Raw genomic sequence first — 14,704 nt, 5'->3', positions numbered from 1 at the left:
ATAGTCGCTGAAATTAAGAGAGTTGTGAAGGTACTAACCAACCAGGGAAGAGTTGTCAAGTTCCTGTGGATTCCCTCCCATGTTGGAATCTATGGAAATGAACGCGCAGATGTGTTGGCAGCTGAAGGCGCTGAGGGAGACCATATTGAATACTTCATACCCAAGACTCTTCTAGAAATTAGAAGTATTATTAGGGAACATCATCGTCATCTCAATCATTATGAAACCCCCCAAAAAAGAGAATGTGGTGGTTGCGGGAGAGAATTAATAATAGAGAAAAAACATCTTGGATACAAATGTCCACACGTACAGCAGCTTTTTGTTAACAACATATAATAAAGATGATTTATAATGTATCTTATCTACCATTTGACAGAGGCTGTTTACCTTGGAGACTGGTTGGAAATATATGAATTGAATTTCAAATCTTATTGTTCCTTCTATTACATTTTTATATATGACTAATAAATACTTCTATAATTATTAACTCAATATTATTATTATCCCTTTCACCAGATGGAATTATTATGTTCATAAAGAGTTAAGGATTACAGGTTACCAAATTATACATTCACTCTTCCAATTAGAATGAGTAATAATGTTTTTTTTTAATGGTTTATAATCATTTCAAAATAAAATAAATGATCCATATTCTTTTTTGACTCACAGTTTTGTTATAAGACAGAGCAGCTGCACACTTGCTTTACAGTTGCTCAGTTGCTCTCTCTCCACGTGACCAGGTTTGCGTTCTCTCTCTCTCTTTCTCTCTTCACACAATTAGGTCAATGTTTTTAATAATATTCCTTTACATAACGGATTTTTATTTAGTTAAAATCTAGCCAAGGAAACCTGGTCCCAAATTCAAGAGTACTTAGAAGTAACATTTTCGTTCCCCAGGATAGTGTGCTGAGAGCATGGATGGAGATCATGAGACGTTCCTCTTCACCAGTGAGAGCGTAGGCGAAGGCCACCCCGACAAAATTTGCGATCAGATCAGCGACGCAGTGCTTGATGCCCATCTTAGCCAGGACCCTGACGCCAAAGTTGCTTGTGAAACATGTACCAAAACTGGTATGATCCTGATCTGTGGGGAGATTACGTCCAAGGCCCAAGTTAATTATCAACAAATTGTGCGTGATATTGTTAAGAAAATTGGTTTTGATGATTCACGAAAGGGCTTTGACTACAAGACCTGTAATATTCTTCTGGCCCTGGAGCAAAAGTGTGCGGAGATTGCTAATGGTGTACACATCGGGCGCAGTGATGACAACACTGGTTCAGGGGACCAGGGACTGATGTTTGGTTATGCCACTGATGAGACCGACGAGTGCATGCCCTTAACTATTATGCTGGCACACCGTCTCAATCAGAAGATTGCAGAGCTGCGAAGAGATGGGACGTTCTGGTGGGCGCGACCTGACTGTAAGACTCAAGTCACATGCCAGTATGCCTTCGATCAAGGAGCTGTTATTCCCAAAAGAGTGAACACTGTTGTCGCTTCTGTACAGCACTCGGAACGAAATTACTGTCGAAGCTTTGCGTGACGAGGTTATAGAGAAGGTCATCAAGGTCATTATTCCTGAAAAATATATAGATACTCAAACGAAATACCACATCAACCCTTGCGGAGAATTAATCATGGGTGGACCTCAAGGTAACGTTGGGCTAACTGGTAGGAAAATCATCGTTGACACTTACGGTGGGTGGGGCGCTCACGGCGGGGGAGCATTCTCTGGCAAAGATTACACAAAGATTGACCGCTCAGCGGCCTATGCCGCCCGATGGGTTGCCAAGTCACTGGTGAAAAACAAATTATGTAGACGCTGTTTGGTTCAGGTATCTTACGCCATTAGTGTTGTGCACCCCATAAGCATCAGCATCTTCCACTATGGTACCTCACAGTACACATCAAAACAGCTTCTGAAGATTGTTAACCACAACTTTGATCTACGACTAGGACATATTGTCAAGGAGCTGGGCTTAAAGAGACCAATTTACAGTGATACGTCGTGTTATGGACATTTTGGACGGCAACAGTTCTCTTGGGAGCAGCCCAAGAAGTTGACCATCCCTGAATTTTAGAGTCAAATAATTCTTAAGGATGACTATCATTTTTACGTTTTTCATCAAGTCCCTGTTAATATGGGAGAACACTATGTCTATGCTTGATTCACAACTCTCCTAAACACGAGAGTGAAGTTATTGAGAACACTTTCCCACCAGGAGACTTGAACCCTAGCCAGCACAGAAGCCTGGTGGGAACCTTTAATTTTATATTCAATTGATAGTTTTATATACTTTTTTGACGTTTTATATACCCGAGTATATAAAATCTCCGGGCCTTTTATATATCAGAGTAAATAAAATTAAAATGACTCTATAAGACCAGCGTCTGGGTCAAGATAAATACGTTTTCTTCCACTAAACTGAATCCATTTTTTTTTATCTTTTTTCGGTGGGGGGTTCTATGTGATCCTCCTCCTCCTCCAACTGTTTGTGGGTCTCCTCCTCCTCCTCCTCCTTCTCCTCCTCCAACTGTTTGTGGGTCTCCTCCTCCTCCTCCTCCTCCTCCTCCTTCTCCTCCTCCAACTGTTTGTGGGTCTCCTCCTCCTCCTCCTCCTCCTCCTTCTCCTCCAACTGTTTCTGGGTCTCCTCCTCCTCCTCCTTCTCCTCCTCCAACTGTTTGTGGGTCTCCTCCTCCTCCTCCTCCTCCTCCTTCTCCTCCAACTGTTTGTGGGTCTCCTCCTCCTCCTCCTCCTCCTCCTCCAACTGTTTGTGGGTCTCCTCCTCCTCCTCCTCCTTCTCCTCCTCCAACTGTTTGTGGGTCTCCTCCTCCTCCTCCTCCTTCTCCTCCTCCAACTGTTTGTGGGTCTCCTCCTCCTCCTCCTTCTCCTCCTCCAACTGTTTGTGGGTCTCCTCCTCCTCCTCCTTCTCCTCCTCCAACTGTTTGTGGGTCTCCTCCTCCTCCTCCTCCTCCTCCTTCTCCTCCAACTGTTTGTGGGTCTCCTCCTCCTCCTCCTCCTTCTCCTCCTCCAACTGTTTGTGGGTCTCCGCCTCCTCCTCCTCCTCCTCCTCCTTCTCCCCCTCCTCCTTCTCCTCCTCCAACTGTTTGTGGGTCTCCTCCTCCTCCTCCTCCTCCTCCTCCAACTGTTTGTGGGTCTCCTCCTCCTCCTCCTCCAACTGTTTGTGGGTCTCCTCCTCCTCCTCCTCCTCCTTCTCCTCCTCCAACTGTTTGTGGGTCTCCTCCTCCTCCTCCTCCTTCTACTGTTTGTGAAGTTTTTACCTTTCCTACTCCTTCTCCTGCATTTTGTAATTCTCCTCCTCCATGTGATTCTTTTGTTTGTTCTTCTTTCTCAACTTCCACATAAATGTTAAATTTAATGCTAGCAAATGTGTCTGAGGAATTAATATTCTTAGCTAACATTTTACATTCCACCTCATTATGACCGTCTTCGAGTTCAAGTTTCATAACCACGAATGGGGGTAGTGAATTTTCTTTCATTGGGAAACTGTCCGAATAAAATCCACAATTAAATATATCTTGACTTGCAGCATGGGTACATGATATCAACAATTTGTTCATGTAAAATCGTTTTCCTTCCTTTCGACATTTTTTACGTGATGCATCTAAATTGTTCTTTAATTTGACGTCTTTTATTTCACGTCGATCTGTATAAATATCAGGTGTGAAATTATGGAAATTCCATGGAAATATTAATATAATTGGATTTTTTGTATAATATCCCCTATCAATATTAGAATTTGTATATAGTTTATTTATGTAATATGCAGAATAACCATTGGTAAAGTTGTGGATTTCATCATAATAACTAAGGAATTTATTAAAGGGTTGAATTAGTGTCTTATCAGTTTCAGTAATAGTTTTAGGATTATACGAAATTGGTGGTTTGGGAACAATAAAGAGACCTTTATAAGTTTTTATGTCTTCGATAAATGGCGAGAATAATGATTCTATAAGTTTGGATTTCAATTGGGATTTTCGAAGTTTAGACGAATCTGTGGAGGATTGTAATAATTCTTGAAGTAATTCATGAGGTTGTTCGACGGATTCCATTTGACTGATGACGTGAGGAACGCCAGAGGACTCATTTTCACTTGTTTGTAATTCTACTCCGCCTTCTTCTCCTCCTCCTCCTTCTCCGACATCTTGTAATTCTCCTACTCCTCCTCCTCCTCCTCCTCCTCTTCCTTCTCCGGCATCATGTAATTCTCCTCCTCCTCCTCCTCCTCCTCTTCCTTCTCCGGCATCATGTAATTCTCCTCCTCCTCCTCCTCCTCTTCCTTCTCCGGCATCATGTAATTCTCCTCCTCCTCCTCCTCCTCCTCTTCCTTCTCCGGCATCATGTAATTCTCCTCCTACTCCTCCTTCTCCAGTGTCTTGTAATTCTCTTCCTCTTCCTCCTCCTCCTCCTCCTCCTTCTCCGGCATCATGTAATTCTCCTCCTACTCCTCCTTCTCCAGTGTCTTGTAATTCTCTTCCTCTTCCTCCTCCTCCTCCTCCTCCTTCTCCATCGTCTTGTAATTCTTCTGCTCCTCCTTCCCCTGCATCATGTAACTCTACTCCTCCTGCGTTATATAATTCCCCTCCCACTACTCCTACGTTGTGTAATTCCCCTCCCACTCCTCCTCCTACATATTTTATTAGCTCAATGGACTTTGGTGTTGTGTCATGGCTGATGGAATTGTAATTGTTTTCCTTTTTATATAATTTTTTAGTATTTTTAGATTTTTTCCGTGAATTAATGACTACTATAACTGTTAGGAAAATAATTAATATTATTAACATAATAATTGTTGACAGTAGATTATTCATTCTTAATTTTCTCTTTTTTTAATTATATGATTTTTAATTCAGATATTTTTAAAAAATAAAGTAATTATGCAACCAAAGTCAAATATGTTATTGTTTTTATCCTGTTGAGTAGTTTTCCAGTATTAAGTGATATTGGATATTATATTAAATATTGGAATACCATTCAATATTGAATGAGTAATTCAATGTTGAATGAGTCATTCAATGTTGGATTGTTTTCCAGTATCCAGCACTATACTATATACTCTATACTATGTCGATATTGATTAGTTTTCTGGTTAGTATCCAATGATATTGGATAGTATATTCAACATTGAACGTGTGCAGATGTGACAGCAGTCACAAACACCCTGATGGATAGTTGAAAAAAAAGAGATTTGAGTCCCTGATTAAAAAAAAAAAAAAAAAACTACTACTACTACTACTACCATACTTAAATTACTTACTGTTTTGCTTACTGAACACTGTAATACAACAGGTGTTGATGCAAACTCTAATCCCCAAAATGTCGTCCCTACCACAGGTGTTATTAGAAAACATATTTGCACTTGTTCCATATCGTCATCTTTTAATTATTTGTTCCAGAGTTTGTAAAATTTGGAGCCATGTTATTCTTGACTCGTCATACATGCCATTCCACACTCTTTATCATCGATTAATATGGGATTCATATACTCTTTTCCCTAGTCCACTTCTACATAGCAATGAAGATGGTAATTTGTCTCTTTACAATGCATCCTATATTGTGGAACAATTATGTTACATCAAATACAACATAACCGATGGAAGATACTGTATGAGAGGCCTTCTAAAGATGATCGAGACTAAAATGAATAACTGGTCGAAAATGGGTCAAGAAAAAAAAGACTCTGAACTATTTGAGTTATTGAATGATCATCCTATGTTTACATCAACATTAAAAACAATGACGAGTGTTAATCATCCTTTAAAAGGTATGATAAACAAAAACAAAGTGTGGTCTTTAGTGACAGCTATGACAATGTTCTCTCGGGATACAGATGAAATTTTACAATTGTTAAATATTTGTCTTCGAATGTATCCCACATCAACTGTTCTGGATATTTTTTATGGATATACAGTTATTTTTCTTTTTTCTTTTCAAAACTTACAGCAATCTAATATTAATCATTATAAGGTACATTCTGCACTCTATCTGACAGAAAATATAATTCTTCAATCGTCAGAACAAACATATTATTGTGAACAGGCCCTTCTAATCAATCATGTTCCAAGTAAAGGTGAAATTACACGTGTCGATTATGTTCCTGGAGTGGATATAGTCAGTATAGTTTTGAAGATAGTAAAGCGGCATTCATCTTTGCAATTTTTAATTATCGAATCGCAGCCACAATCACCACTTGTACAACAGTTACCGCAAAATGCTATTTGTTCATTTTCTATGTTTAATTCTTTTTCTTTTTCTTTTGATGTATTGGTGCTTATGCCAGATTCTTCTGATATTAATAGGGAGGAAGACTGGAGAAAAAAATTGAAAGAAATTTCAGTAATCAAATTTAGAAACAATTTATCTGAACAAAATAAACCCTGTTATAATTTAAATATTAATGTATATCTACTAATGGTAAGTAAGAGGAATCAGGATTTATGTTGGATTATGTATTGTATTTTGGGACTACGTAACTTTATAATTCCTGTAAGTACTGAAATGTGTCAGGTGCAAGAAAGGAGTTGTGAAGACAATGTTTTAGTTATTTGTTCATCTATTTCAAGTATATATATGTACTGTTATGACCATTATTGTAATTCTTATATGGAAAAATTTTGTGTTATTACAATAGATGGGAGTTTTCAAAGATTTCTAGATGATGTTCTCTCTATATATAATTTATATGACCGACATGAATATGATGGTGAATGCAATTGTTGGTTACCACCTCCGTTAACTTACAGTGAGATTTATAGTGCTTATGCATTATCTTATCATAGAACACCAGATTTTATATTTTGGTTAAAAACAAAATGCACCTTTAATGGTGAATATCATCCAAGTTATAATTATTATATCATTTATACAGATATGTTAATAACATTTCAAACTATGCCAACATTTTCATTAGTTCGATTATTTAAAGGAAAAGATGTAATTTGTGAACATCATATGATTGCAACAATCACTAACAATTTAAAATTTGATGTATTGGAAATTGAATTGAATAATTCATTTGAAAAAGATATTAATACAATTCTTGGACAACAATTGGCGACATTTAATGAAATTAATATAAGTGAACGCCACTACTGTCTTCATTGTTCTAAATCTCTAAAGGATGAATATTTTGCTCTAAAACAAAAAATCAATTGGTGTGATATGGTAGCGGTAAGATTTACACGTTTTAATAGTTTTGATTTAATATGTGCTCAATGTGCAAATATCAATGATGAGGAATAACTGTATATTAATATTTTATTTCATCCTATTTTATATAAAAAAATGTACATTTAAACTGACCATATATTAATTATTATATTATAAATATAGATATGTTACAACAGGTTGTCAAACTATACCAACTAACTTTGTATTTTAGTTACCATCTCAATGAGGTTTATAGTATTTATACATTATCATAGAAAACCAGGGTTAAATTAAGTTTTGAGTCGGGGTCAAGGATGGCAGTAGCGACACTTCACTGATGAAGAAGATGATGTGTTCATGGACGCTTGCAAAAATAAGGACGTAGAGAATCTGGCCATATTATCGACTTGATAGAGAGATTCTTGGATGCACCCCCATCCCCCTTCCCCTACCTCCACGTCTTAGTCTCACTATATTTTATGGAAAGATAATAATAACACAAATGAGATTATAATAGAGATAGTAATTATTGTATACCTGGGATGGAAGGTATATAAACAGGCAAATTATGAGGGTTTATAGACCAGTTCATCTGTTCCTGTAATCACAGTAAGTACTGTTCCTGAGTGTAGTCGTATACCAAAAACAAATTTATTTACCATACCATTTGATTTTTTATTAAATAAAAAAATAATGGGAGATGTTATTACTGATTCACAAGTTAAAATTTTAGTTGGTAAATATTTTATTGATATATTAAATTATTCAATTAATCTTTATAATTATAATATAAAGCATATTTATTTGCCAATGTTTGATATGTTAGATAGTGAATTTAATAATATTATATCAGTTATGTTTGACACATATATAGATATATGTCAAAATATTGGGTTTTTAATAATAAATGGAAAATGGGATCATTACCGATGTGAATTTATTCTTGATTTTATTCGAAGACAATTCAGTTATTATTTATACAAACTCCTAAAAAGAATTCATATTATCAAATTATACATTATTCTCTTAGAAAATACGTTACGATATCAAGGATGGGCTCTTATGGAATCTATTTGGATTATACAAGGAAAAATACCTTATTCTCTAATTAGAAAACCTATATTGAATGAAAGATGTATTAAACCCATTCTTCTGTCCCATACCGATATATATGACCTAAAAGATAATTTAAGTAATGTATATAATCGATCACCTACTGTAAAATATGTCAATGAAGTAACAAGAATTGTTATATATAATTTGTATAATTTACTTATGAAAAAATTTAAATGTGTAAATTAGTTAGAGACTATTCATCTCTGTTCTCTCCCCAAACAAAATCTTAAAAGATTAAACTGCCTTCCTAAAACAAAATCTGAAAACAATTTAGAATGTTTAGGGGATATTCTTCGAACTATTGATCTTCATATATATAAAGATGGGGAAGTCTATAAATATAAGAAACATCGCTGATTTATGTATGTATGTGTTGTATGGTGTGGAAATAATCTAAATCATATTTTTTTCTTTTGTCTACAGGATGTTTAAGTAAGAATAGACTTATTGATTGGCTTCCATCATCATCATCATTATCATCATGATGTTGCTGTTAGAAGATTTCATTTGGCAACCACTTTCATATGAAATTCAACTGTATTTAGATTATGTTTATAGTACACACATATTTAACCTGTGGACAGTTCTTTGTGGTCTTTTTTGGTATTATCCAGGGCTTAGAGAAGTGAATTTTGTTGCACTTCTTTTTTGCCTAATATGTGAAAGAAACAGAGAAGTTTGCAGGAAGCAAGTTCAATATATGGTTATATATTTCTGCTTAGGAATTGGTATATGTACTATAGATGACACAAATGTCTTATTTCTAGTAGCATGTTTAATGATTACTTATTTTATGTGGAAATTAATCTATGGAGTACATGGTTATTATATGGTTTTAAGTGTGGGATTAATGTTACTCCTTTTTTTTATATGAACTGTTATCAGGTTATATTAACTTTATTTTATTTAATTATTCTATTTTACAGTACATATATCATAATAATCAAAGAATTTCCTGAAGGCAACCAAACAGATTTATTTCATGGTGCATTTTTACATTTAATAATGTTAATGATACACCCAAAGAAAAAGAAATCCTCTCTACCTAAGTTAGTAAATATTGAAGTTGATTTAGATCACATTCTGTTGCAAGATCTTTCAGTTGCACATGTTCCATTCTGGGGACATCATATAAATAATAAATTTTCACCTCAATTCCACCCTGAACTACCAATAGATGGTTATCCACGTTCATCTTTCTTTTCTGAAGATGAACGATTATCTTGGCAAGGTGAGATTGCTTATTTCCAGCCGAAATCTACTGTCTTAAATTGTGCATCAAAAATAAGATTAGAACATCTTCAAAATATTTGTAATTATGCTAACGATTGTTATTGGCAAGAGCACATTTTTATTTTTGGAAAGCATATACTTACCAAGAAGGAACTTGATGAAATAATGAGTTTTATAAACCCAAAGGACACTGTGGTGTCTATTTATGCTCGTGGTGGATGGGTTGAGAGTTTTTTGCTGAATCGAGGTGTGAGCATTATTCCAACAGAAAACACAGAAAGATTAGAGTATATAACTGCAGTTAAATGGTTACCAAACGGGTATATTAGGCATATAGTTAAAGAAACTTGTATTAATAAAGAATATTCAAATGCCAATATACTTATAATCAATGAACCAATTGGGAATTTTTATATGACTATCGTTAGTATACTTAAAAATTTCAAAGGACGACTAGTGATAATGTTTGGTTCCAACTTTCCTATGGTTATTAAAAGTGTTTTAAATGAAAAATACATTCATGTACAAACATCTAGTGTGCCCATTTTTATTAGGTCTACTGTTCATTTTTATATGAGAATAGACATATGATTATTGGAGTTATTATTGTGTAGAAATATATATTGAGAATTGATGACATTATTAATAGTTTTGATTTTTTAAATTAGGCACCCCCAAAAAATTCCTGGCTTGTACTAATGTGAGGTTTAATTTAAGGTAAATAAGTTAATAAAGGATGATTCTGACTTTAATTATATACAGTTATAATTACTACCATTCAATAACTACCATTCAAGCTGTCATTGCAATCAATCTTATATTGTTTCTGCTGTATTGTGCCTACCAATTTGTTGTCAACTACCATTTTAAGCTGTCATTGCAATCAATCATAGCTACCTATGTGCTTTAATATACTGTACCTATAATTTTCTCTCATCTTTTTTTTTTTTTTCATTCCATGTAATCTGTTATCATTTTTTGTCTATAAATTTTGCAAGTATTTACCTCCTTAAAATTTTCTTAGATTAAGGACCTGCCCGAAACGCTGCGCGTGCTAGTGGCTTTACAAGACTGTAATTACCATAATTGTATCCTCACATTCCTTATGTACATTCTTGTATATGCATAAATAAATAAATAAATAAATTACCCTCAACATCTCAATGGTAATAATGATTTAAGTAAATAAAGCCAGTGACAAGTCACAGTCAGGCAGAACAAGTACAGCCAGTGACAAGTAAGTCAGGAAGAACAAGCACAGCCAGTGACAAGTCAGTCAGGCAGAACAAGTACAGCCAGTGACAAGTAAGTCAGGTAGAACAAGCGCAGCCAGTGACAAGTCAGTCAGGCAGAACAAGCACACCCAATGACAAGTCAGGCAGAACAAGCACAGCCAGTGACAAGTCAGTCAGGCAGAACAAGCACAGCCAGTGACAAGTCAGTCAGGCAGAACAAGCACACCCAATGACAAGTCAGGCAGAACAAGCACAGCCAGTGACAAGTCTGGGCTAAGTTTTTATAATTGCTGTTATACAAAGCTTAAAAGAACAAGAGGTCATAAAGTGTTTGTGATGATTAATTTTATTAGAATAGTTGTTTTTTCAAGGATATTTTCATCAATATATATCAAACGTTAGAAGAGCTTTAATTAAAAATTAGGTAACTGTTACTTTAAGCACTGTAATCTGAATGAATTTCATCTTGTGGGTGAGCTGATAGATAATTTATTACCAAAGTTTTCTTAAGACCTCTATCCTTAACAACTTTCCAAGTGTTTTTTTTATAGCTGGTCTCCTCATTTCTTTTCGCCTGATGCTCTTTCAACTGCTGTACTTCGTCCCGTAGGTAATTTAATTCTGTCCTCAGAGCTTCAACTAGTTCAATTATTAAAACATCCATAATGTATAATAAATAGCTTTAAACGGAGGAGCTTTGGCTAGCACACTCTCTCAGTCTAGGATGAAAGTAAAATGTTCCTCGAAAAAAGGTTTCATTTTATTCTTTTGTAACAAAAAAACTTATTATATTCTCGAAACTCCACTACACCCAGCTTCTACATTCGAAGGACTATACAGCTCTATTTTTGCTGCATATGGTAAAAATATTTCATAGCAGATTCCAATTCTTTAGTAGATCTATAAATTTGTTAATTTGTACTAAAAAATATATACAGTACATGGTTTAACTAATTCAAATTTTTCTTTTATTTATTACTGACAATGAAGAAAATTTTAAAACCTTAACAATCAAAACCAACTAAATGTTAACAACTATTTTTCTTTTTTTTTCTTTTTTTGGATGATGATGATGATGATGATGATGATGATGATGATAATGATGATGATGATGATGATGATGATGATGATGATGATGATGAGGGCAAAGTCAATGGGGTTTGAGGTTCTTCAGATAATATTGGGAATGATTGTTTTATAGTTTGTATAACCAAATATTTTATTCGCTTTGCAGAAAGTTCTTCCTCCTTTTTCTTTTTCTCTTCCTTCTTCTTCTTCTTTTCTTCCTTCTTTTTTTTCTTTTCTTCCCTCTTTTTCTCTTTCCTTTCTTCCTTTTTCCGCTTCCTTGTTATTTTCTCATCTTGGATTGAAAGAGATAATAAACTCACTTCCCTTGTTATTTTCTCATCTTGGTTTGAAAGAGATAATAAACCCAAAGTGGATGATGAATTTCCAGATGTGGATCCTGCTCCTGAGATAGATGGTGACACTATTGGTGGCAATGAATGTACATGCTTTAAATTTCCATCAGCATGTATCTGAGGTACATTGTAGCTTGTATTTGTATTTGAAAGCTGTTGATCTTTATATACTAATAATTGTTGTTGTTGTGGTTGTTGTTGTGGTTGATTAACATATACATCTTCATTCCAATCTGAACTTGAAATTGTATTTAGAGATAAACCCAAAGTGGGTAATGTATTTCCTGCTCCTGAGGTTGATGGTGACACTGTTGGATTAAGGAATGTCAATGAATGTTCATGATATAAATTTGGAGGTGCATTGTAATAGGTATTTGAAAACTGTTGATCTTGTTGTTGTTGTTGTTGTTGATTAACATATGCATCTTCATTCAAACCTGAACTTAATATTGTATTTTCAGGAAACGACACCATTAGTTGTTGATAATCATTATTAATTGATTCACCTGCTTTACTACAATATTTATCAATTATATAAGTCAGATCTGTTTCTTTTTCTTCTTCAATTTGTATGTTAGGTTGATGATAATTACACTTCAAATTGGCTGCTTGTAAATTGGTGGTTTCTGATATTAGTTGATAATTTGAGCTTGAAGTAGATGGCAAATAAATGTTGTTATTTTTTTCTCCTCCTCTTGTGGTGTTAGTTTCTGAGGGAAAGAGGGCATCAATGAAATCAGGAATTTGATCCAAAAAATCTTCTTCTCTATGTTGTTGCTGTTGTTGTTGTTGCTGTTGTTGTTGTTGTTGCTGTTGTTGTTGCTGTTGTTGTTGTTGTTGTTGCTGTTGTTGTTGTTGTTGCTGTTGTTGTTGTTGTTGTTGCTTTTGTTGTTGCTGTTGTTGTTGTTGAACATGATGAACTCCATTTTCCTGAGTTTTGTTTGCAATTCTTTTAAATGTTGTTATATTTTTCTTCACCTTATTTTCCAAAACTGATTCTTCATCATCAGATTCCAAAGCAGCAGGAGCAGCAACAGCAACAGCAGTGGCAACGATGGTGGTCAGGGTAGTGGTGGTGGTGGTGGTGGCACTAGTAGTGGTGGTGGCACTAGTGGTGGTGGTAGTAGTAGTAGTGGTAGTAGTAGTAGTAGTAGTAGTAGTAGAAGTAGCAGATTTATCTAAATCTTTGTTTGTCAATGACCCTAATTCTTCCTTATTGCCTGTATCATGCTCATTATTATCTTCTTTACTGTTATCACTATCACCATCATCATCATCATTATTATTACTATTACTACTACTACTACCACTGCCACCACCACCACCACCACTACTACTACTACTACTACTACTACTACTACTACTACCACTGCCACCACCATCACTACTACTGTTACTGTTACTGCTGCCTCTACTGCTGCTGCTGCTGCTGCTGCTTCTTATGCTGCTGCTGCCTATTCTTATGCTGCTGCTGTCTCTTCTGATGCTGATTCTTCTGCTGCTGCTGCTGCCTCTTATGATGCTGATGTCTTTTCTGTTGCCACTTCTACTTCTGCTGTTTCTTCTTTTTCTATCATCTTCATTATCCTTATCATCATGTAATAATAATGATGTAGTTGCTGATTCAGTAATGTTAGTTGTAGTTTTAGTGACAGAGGGAAGAATATTTCCATTTCCTTCGTTTTTGAATAAATTCCTGATTTGTATACCTAAAAAGTAGTCTTCTAAAACTTCCCATTTATCTTGATGTATAAAACCAGATGAAATTATTTTTTGTAGGATAATTCTAGATAATCTATTCTTATCTATATCACAATTCTTATACTGAAATTGGTTCTTAATTATGTAATGTAAACTTTCCAGTATTATTTTAAAAGATTCTGTCAAATTCATATTCTTTGCAGAACATTTGGGTTTCACTTCATTCTTATGTAAGTCGATTATCTTCAGTATATTATTTCTATACTTTTGAAGTGGGAATTTTACTTCACAGCAGTTACATTCCATAATTGGAATGATTTCATTCTTCAATCTAAACCCTTCATGTATGAAAGTTTGTTTATTTCTTGATATTTGAGTCTTTAAATTTTCATACTTGGTTTTAAATAAAAAGGCTGACTCTTCAAAAGATTTATCATCATCATCGATATCATCATCATCATCATCATCATGCTTATCCTTTTTTTTCATTGCCTTTATTATATATAATATTTCATTAATTTTATCTAATGTAGTTGTATATACTATAAATGGTGCTCTCTTACACTCATGATCTATTATTTTCTGGAATGATATAAATATGCCATTACATTTTATGCAAATGTACCAACCATTGTTATTATCCACGTAAGAAAATGTGGATAATTTTTCCAACTGATCATTAATTATCCATATTTTATATTTTTGTTTATCTTCCAATTCTGGATAGGATAGGGAGATAATTTTTTTTATTCTCTTATGGTATTCTTGAACATAAGTCAGTGTTCTTATACTAGAGTACAGATGAGTCCCCTTTAATATAAAATAT

General features: G+C 34.6%; 1 pseudogene; it reads left to right on the top strand.

Annotated features, from left to right (window-relative positions):
- The first annotated feature begins 914 nt into the window (after positions 1 to 914).
- Positions 915 to 2,070, top strand: LOC138361761 (S-adenosylmethionine synthase-like; annotated as a pseudogene).
- The last annotated feature ends 12,634 nt before the right edge of the window (positions 2,071 to 14,704 follow it).

This window comes from Procambarus clarkii, unplaced genomic scaffold, assembly GCF_040958095.1.
Source record: "Procambarus clarkii isolate CNS0578487 unplaced genomic scaffold, FALCON_Pclarkii_2.0 HiC_scaffold_710, whole genome shotgun sequence".
In the NCBI taxonomy this organism is placed as follows: Eukaryota; Metazoa; Arthropoda; class Malacostraca; order Decapoda; family Cambaridae; genus Procambarus; species Procambarus clarkii.
Note: the sequence above shows the minus strand (reverse complement) of the source record. Positions and strands in the feature narration are given on the sequence as shown.